The sequence below is a fragment of the Pungitius pungitius genome, unplaced genomic scaffold (assembly GCF_949316345.1).
Source record: "Pungitius pungitius unplaced genomic scaffold, fPunPun2.1 scaffold_44, whole genome shotgun sequence".
Classification (NCBI taxonomy): Eukaryota; Metazoa; Chordata; class Actinopteri; order Perciformes; family Gasterosteidae; genus Pungitius; species Pungitius pungitius.
Genome location: NW_026909844.1, coordinates 154234 through 162718, shown reverse-complemented (window position 1 = coordinate 162718; position 8485 = coordinate 154234). Strand labels below are relative to the sequence as shown.

The following is an 8485-nucleotide window of genomic DNA, read 5'->3' as shown; positions in this document are numbered from 1 at the left end:
TTTACCTCACAAGTTCACTCTAGATCATCTGGACATTGACACACAAACATCTTGACTATCAGCAGACCATGAACACAACGTGTCTCTGTGAGAGAGACACGTTAGTCTCTCTGTTGTCTAAGTCAATATTACTTAGACAACAAAGACAAAACATTATTTAAGTTTTTCCAACAATTCAGCATTAACTAGAAGTAACTAACTTGTAGGTCACGTCCTATTACATTAAATTATATGTTTACCCACAGAAGTGTATGATTCTGTAGGTCAGAAGGACTTATCGTACTCTGTCTTCTGTTTTTATAGATGCCACGTTGTCCGTCTCTGCCCCTGCTGTCCTCACCGGCTGGACCTTTGTAGACAGGAAGGAGACAAGCGATGGAGCAGGTTTCCACTTCCTGCTTTATAAACACAGTGAGCAGAAGGACATGCTGAAGGAGACAGGACTTACAATACTCTGTAGTCAACATGGAATGTCCCTGTTGTGTTTAATAAATACATCTAATTCACGCTGTCTACATGTCATCAATGAGTTTTGAAGCCATTACACTGGTTTTGAACTTTAGCTTCATTACATCCTGTGAGTGAATTCTAATCATTGTACCACCCATCAACTTATGCTGATCATAATGAAATACTGTTTACATGTTGATAAATAGCTAAAATGATTGTCATGATGATGCAAACGATTATGTCAGGGGTACGTTAACTATATTGAGACATCACCTGAGTACAGCCAGGTGTGTGTAGAGAGGGCGAAAGGACAAACTCTTTCCACTAAAGAAGTGATAACCAGCAGACAGCAAAGTGAGGTAAACATTAATTTATTTGTAAAAAAGCTCTTCATCATTCATGTGTCTCTTTGCCCCAGAGTCCAGGAGAACAATTCAGTGCAAGGTGCTGAAACAAGCACAATAACAATAGCTTTAAAGCGCCTTGGACAAGGTGTTTCAGCACCTTAGACAGTGGCAACAGTGATGCACATTTATTGGCTGTCAGTGAGTGCCAGGTATCCACAAATGGCCAATGATAACAAGGCTTATTTTTCCTCAAACAAACAAAAAAGTACAAAACAGTTCATGTGTACACTCTGTTGTAAAGCAAATGAATGAAAATAAATTAAGATTTCTCCCCGTCCGGGAATTGAACCACGGTCTTCTGTGAAAATAAAGCTGCAATTTGATTGGCTGTCAGTGAATGCCAGCTATCCACGGCTGGCCCTTGCATGGGAAAAGAGAATTCTACCCTTGAACCACCAATGCTCATATGACAAAATTTAGTGCAAGAGATTTCAAAATAGCTGCCTATGGACATTATGAACAACTGAAAAGCTCCAAAAAGGACAATTCTATTGAAGCATAAGTTAATTTGCACTGGCTGGGAATCGGACCCAGATCTCTCGCATGGCAAGCGAGAATTCTACCATTGAACCACCAATGCTCATACGACAAAATTTAGTGCAAGAAATTTCAAAATAGCTGCCTAAAGGCCACAATGAACAAATAAATAGCTCTTTTTAGAATTCTTGTAAATAAATAGCTCTTTTTGAGCTATTGTTTTTAGAGTTATATATTTGGGATTGAAGCAAAAGTTAAATTGCACTGGCTGGGAATCGGACCCAGATCTCTCGCATGGCAAGCGAGAATTCTACCATTGAACCACCAATGCTCATACGACAAATTTTAGTGCAAGAAATTTCAAAATAGCTGCCTATGGACATTATGAAAAACTGAAAAGCTCCAAAAAGGACAATTCTATTGAAGCATAAGTTAAATTGCACTGGCTGGGAATCGGACCCAGAACTCTCGCATGGGAAAAGAGAATTCTACCCTTGAACCACCAATGCTCATATGACAAAATTTAGTGCAAGAGATTTCAAAATAGCTGCCTAAAGGCCACGATGAACAAATAAATAGCTCTTTTTAGAATTCTTGCAAATAAATAGCTCTTTTTAGAGCTATTTATTTTAGAGCAATATATTTGGGATTGAAGCAAAAGTTAATTTGCACTGGCTGGGAATCGGACCCAGAACTCTCGCATGGGAAAAGAGAATTCTACCCTTGAACCACCAATGCTCATATGACAAAATTTAGTGCAAGAGATTTTAAAATAGCTGCCTATGGACATTATGAAAAACTGAAAAGCTCCAAAAAGGACAATTCTATTGAAGCATAAGTTAAATTGCACTGGCTGGGAATCTGACCCAGATCTCTCGCATGGCAAGCGAGAATTCTACCATTGAAACACCAATGCTTAAACAACAAATTTTAGGGGAAATTTTTTTCAAAATGGCGGCCTATGGACATGATGAACAACTGAAAAGCTCCAAAAAGGACAAATCTATTGAAGCAAAAGTTAATTTGCACTGGCTGGGAATCGGACCCAGATCTCTCGCATGGCAAGCGAGAATTCTACCATTGAACCACCAATGCTTAAACAACAAATTTTAGGGGAAAAAATTTCAAAATGGCGGCCTATGGACATTATGAACAACTGAAAAGCTCCAAAAAGGACAAATCTATTGAAGCAAAAGTTAATTTGCACTGGCTGGGAATCGGACCCAGATCTCTCGCATGGCAAGCGAGAATTCTACCATTGAACCACCAATGCTTAAACAACAAATTTTAGGGGAAAAAATTTCAAAATGGCGGCCTATGGACATTATGAACAACTGAAAAGCTCCAAAAAGGACAATTCTATTGAAGCAAAAGTTAAATTGCACTGGCTGGGAATCGGACCCAGATCTCTCGCATGGCAAGCGAGAATTCTACCATTGAACCACCAATGCTCATACGACAAAATTCAGTGCAAGAAATTTCAAAATAGCTGCCTAAAGGCCACGATGAACAAATAAATAGCTCTTTTTAGAATTCTTGCAAATAAATAGCTCTTTTTAGAGCTATTTATTTTAGAGCTATATATTTGGGATTGAAGCAAAAGTTAATTTGCACTGGCTGGGAATCGGACCCAGAACTCTCGCATGGGAAAAGAGAATTCTACCCTTGAACCACCAATGCTCATATGACAAAATTTAGTGCAAGAGATTTCAAAATAGCTGCCTATGGACATTATGAACAACTGAAAAGCTCCAAAAAGGACAATTCTATTGAAGCATAAGTTAAATTGCACTGGCTGGGAATCGGACCCAGATCTCTCGCACGGCACCCGTGAATTCTTTAGCTAAAAATCCCTAAACCAAATCCCATTCATTCTCTATGGTAGTGCTAAACCACTACGGATGTAATATATCTTTGGCCATCTGTGGCGCTGTGGTGCGGGCCGAGCGATTACCCGGATGTAAAGAGTATCTTCGGACATTCTCCGTCAGTCTAGCCGGGAAAGAGCACGGAAGAGACGGCGCACCTTTACCAGACCTCGCGCTGTGTGGAAGTCACGCTGAACTGTAAGTACCTTAAATGTAATGTGTAATAATTATTCAGATAAATGCGCAGCGTTTGCTGCTGTATGTTATTTAATATAGATTCTCACCAGATGTTCAGCTTATACAATTTAAACATTGTATACTGTAAACGTATTTAGAACAGTCAACTTTAAAACGTCTTTAGCCATAAATACTGTACTTTATACAAGTGTTACGTCCAATAAATGCATTTATGTTAGTGTCACGTCACCTGTTAGTTGTGTTTGGCTGCATTGTTTACTAGTTGCATATCACAGATGTAACATTACTCAACTAATAAATGAGGATCTTATTAAAGTCAGTCAAATGTAAGCACATTAATGCCTCAATGATTAGGATAATGTATAATATATATTGCATCGCGGCTACTTTTGTTTTTAATCCTCATGGTTTATTTTGATGCTCACTTTTTTGTCTGTAGACTTTGATTAAGTAACAAGTTACTTGAATGAAGGATTTCTACTTATAAATACAGTATTTACAGCAGGTTGTGGTGTTGATAGATATTCTTACTGTAGTACAATATCTGCATCTGTGTGGAAATGAGAGAACAGACAGGCAAACATGGTTATGTTGTTTATTACATAGTTTAATGGTCAGAAGGTGAACTTTACTTCACACTTCAATACACTTATTAACATGTCATGCTCTTCATCGTGACAGATTAATCTGGGACAGCAGGGATGACGGCTCTGCACCCTTCATCCTGAAGAAGAGCTGTCCTCCAGGTACGAAGATGCACAAGCTCCAGGTGTATCTCCAGAAGAAGCTGGCTCCTCCATACACAGAAGGAGATGCACATCATCTTGTTTGCACTTCAGATGTTCATTTAATGACATGTTCATTGTTGTATGTTTACATCACAGTGAAGGATGAAGAGCAGGAGCTGGGGAGGCCCAAGTTGACCATCTTTCCTTCAAAGCATCAAGTGCAGAGCTGTGAGTAAACTTTTGCTCTCTTTTAATTCTTTGTTTCTACCACATGAAGATACTCAATCACTTACAGTTCCGCCAGTTTGCTGTAAACTGTGTATTCTATACCTGCATCCTAAGAATATTCACAAATAGTGTTCATCAAAGTCTTCAAAGTGGTTTCCTTGTTGTCAATTAGAAACCAGTGCACTGTTTTCTGACTAAATCTAGGGAGCATTCTAGTGTACAGCTGCAGTAAAGTGAAGATGTAAAGTCACCTTCTTGCGTCAACTTACTATCAATAGTAATAATTGTGAAAGACACCAGTGTAAATCATTAAACAGCACATTTATTGAATAATACTTGCAAGCGGGAGACACAAACAAGCGGTGCATTGATGCTACTCAAAGGTCTTCTTCCCAAGGACTGGAATATGTAGCTGGAAGATAAACATTAAAACTTAAGATTAAAAAGGCCTTAGGAAACACAGAGTGATGGTAATAATCCTTAAATGTATGCCATCATGCTGTTCACCTTAGGACACACATTTACCTCACAAGTTCACTCTAGATCATCTGGACATTGACACACAAACATCTTGACTATCAGCAGACCATGAACACAACGTGTCTCTGTGAGAGAGACACGTTAGTCTCTCTGTTGTCTAAGTCAATATTACTTAGACAACAAAGACAAAACATTATTTAAGTTTTTCCAACAATTCAGCATTAACTAGAAGTAACTAACTTGTAGGTCACGTCCTATTACATTAAATTATATGTTTACCCACAGAAGTGTATGATTCTGTAGGTCAGAAGGACTTATCGTACTCTGTCTTCTGTTTTTATAGATGCCACGTTGTCCGTCTCTGCCCCTGCTGTCCTCACCGGCTGGACCTTTGTAGACAGGAAGGAGACAAGCGATGGAGCAGGTTTCCACTTCCTGCTTTATAAACACAGTGAGCAGAAGGACATGCTGAAGGAGACAGGACTTACAATACTCTGTAGTCAACATGGAATGTCCCTGTTGTGTTTAATAAATACATCTAATTCACGCTGTCTACATGTCATCAATGAGTTTTGAAGCCATTACACTGGTTTTGAACTTTAGCTTCATTACATCCTGTGAGTGAATTCTAATCATTGTACCACCCATCAACTTATGCTGATCATAATGAAATACTGTTTACATGTTGATAAATAGCTAAAATGATTGTCATGATGATGCAAAGGATTATGTCAGGGGTACGTTAACTATATTGAGACATCACCTGAGTACAGCCAGGTGTGTGTAGAGAGGGCGAAAGGACAAACTCTTTCCACTAAAGAAGTGATAACCAGCAGACAGCAAAGTGAGGTAAACATTAATTTATTTGTAAAAAAGCTCTTCATCATTCATGTGTCTCTTTGCCCCAGAGTCCAGGAGAACAATTCAGTGCAAGGTGCTGAAACAAGCACAATAACAATAGCTTTAAAGCGCCTTGGACAAGGTGTTTCAGCACCTTAGACAGTGGCAACAGTGATGCACATTTATTGGCTGTCAGTGAGTGCCAGGTATCCACAAATGGCCAATGATAACAAGGCTTATTTTTCCTCAAACAAACAAAAAAGTACAAAACAGTTCATGTGTACACTCTGTTGTAAAGCAAATGAATGAAAATAAATTAAGATTTCTCCCCGTCCGGGAATTGAACCACGGTCTTCTGTGAAAATAAAGCTGCAATTTGATTGGCTGTCAGTGAATGCCAGCTATCCACGGCTGGCCCTTGCATGGGAAAAGAGAATTCTACCCTTGAACCACCAATGCTCATATGACAAAATTTAGTGCAAGAGATTTCAAAATAGCTGCCTATGGACATTATGAAAAACTGAAAAGCTCCAAAAAGGACAATTCTATTGAAGCATAAGTTAAATTGCACTGGCTGGGAATCGGACCCAGAACTCTCGCATGGGAAAAGAGAATTCTACCCTTGAACCACCAATGCTCATATGACAAAATTTAGTGCAAGAGATTTCAAAATAGCTGCCTAAAGGCCACGATGAACAAATAAATAGCTCTTTTTAGAGCTATTTATTTTAGAGCAATATATTTGGGATTGAAGCAAAAGTTAATTTGCACTGGCTAGGAATCGGACCCAGAACTCTCGCATGGGAAAAGAGAATTCTACCCTTGAACCATCAATGCTCATATGACAAAATTTAGTGCAAGAGATTTTAAAATAGCTGCCTATGGACATTATGAAAAACTGAAAAGCTCCAAAAAGGACAAATCTATTGAAGCAAAAGTTAATTTGCACTGGCTGGGAATCGGACCCAGATCTCTCGCATGGCAAGCGAGAATTCTACCATTGAACCACCAATGCTCATACGACAAAATTTAGTGCAAGAAATTTCAAAATAGCTGCCTAAAGGCCACGATGAACAAATAAATAGCTCTTTTTAGAATTCTTGCAAATAAATAGCTCTTTTTAGAGCTATTTATTTTAGAGCAATATATTTGGGATTGAAGCAAAAGTTAATTTGCACTGGCTGGGAATCGGACCCAGAACTCTCGCATGGGAAAAGAGAATTCTACCCTTGAACCACCAATGCTCATATGACAAAATTTAGTGCAAGAGATTTCAAAATAGCTGCCTATGGACATTATGAACAACTGAAAAGCTCCAAAAAGGACAATTCTATTGAAGCATAAGTTAATTTGCACTGGCTGGGAATCGGACCCAGATCTCTCGCATGGCAAGCGAGAATTCTACCATTGAACCACCAATGCTTAAACAACAAATTTTAGGGGAAAAAAATTCAAAATGGCGGCCTATGGACATGATGAACAACTGAAAAGCTCCAAAAAGGACAATTCTATTGAAGCAAAAGTTAATTTGCAGTGGCTGGGAATCGGACCCAGATCTCTCGCATGGCAAGCGAGAATTCTACCATTGAACCACCAATGCTCATACGACAAAATCTAGTGCAAGAAATTTCAAAATAGCTGCCTAAAGGCCACGATGAACAAATAAATAGCTCTTTTTAGAATTCTTGCAAATAAATAGCTCTTTTTAGAGCTATTTATTTTAGAGCTATATATTTGGGATTGAAGCAAAAGTTAATTTGCACTGGCTGGGAATCGGACCCAGATCTCTCGCAAGGCAAGCGAGAATTCTACCATTGAACCACCAATGCTTAAACAACAAATTTTAGGGGAAATAATTTCAAAATGGTGGCCTATGGACATTATGAACAACTGAAAAGCTCCAAAAAGGACAATTCTATTGAAGCAAAAGTTAATTTGCACTGGCTGGGAATTGGACCCAGAACTCTCGCATGGGAAAAGAGAATTCTACCCTTGAACTACCAATGCTCATATGACAAAATTTAGTGCAAGAGATTTCAAAATAGCTGCCTATGGACATTATGAACAACTGAAAAGCTCCAAAAAGGACAATTCTATTGAAGCATAAGTTAATTTGCACTGGCTGGGAATCGGAACCAGATCTCTCGCATGGCAAGCGAGAATTCTACCATTGAACCACCAATGCTTAAACAACAAATTTTAGGGGAAAAAATTTCAAAATGGCGGCCTATGGACATTATGAACAACTGAAAAGCTCCAAAAAGGACAATTCTATTGAAGCAAAATTTAATTTGCACTGGCTGGGAATCGGACCCAGATCTCTCGCATGGCAAGCGAGAATTCTACCATTGAACCACCAATGCTTAGACGACAATATATAGGGCAAGAGATTTCAAAATGGCCACCTATGGCCACGATGAACAACTGAAAAGCTCCAAAAAGGACAATTCTATTGAAGCAAAAGTTATTGTGCAATGGCTGGGAATCGGACCCAGAACTCTCGCATGGGAAAAGAGAATTCTACCCTTGAACTACCAATGCTCATATGACAAAATTTAGTGCAAGAGATTTCAAAATAGCTGCCTATGGACATTATGAACAACTGAAAAGCTCCAAAAAGGACAATTCTATTGAAGCATAAGTTAATTTGCACTGGCTGGGAATCGGACCCAGAACTCTCGCATTGGAAAAGAGAATTCTACCCTTGAACCACCAATGCTTATACAACAAATCTTAGGGGAAATTTTTTTCAAAATGCCGGCCTATGAACATGATGAACAACTGAAAAGCTTCAAAAAGGACTATTCTA

General features: G+C 38.8%; 1 long non-coding RNA gene across 1 annotated transcript; it reads right to left on the bottom strand.

The window, feature by feature from the left end:
* Window positions 1–4658: 4658 nt before the first annotated feature.
* Window positions 4659–5273, bottom strand: LOC134113769 (uncharacterized). The gene is made up of 2 exons (XR_009946415.1): window positions 5160–5273; window positions 4659–4768 (listed from the first exon to the last, which is right to left on the bottom strand). It is a non-coding gene; the product is annotated as an uncharacterized LOC134113769 (long non-coding RNA).
* Between the last annotated feature and the right edge of the window lie 3212 nt (window positions 5274–8485).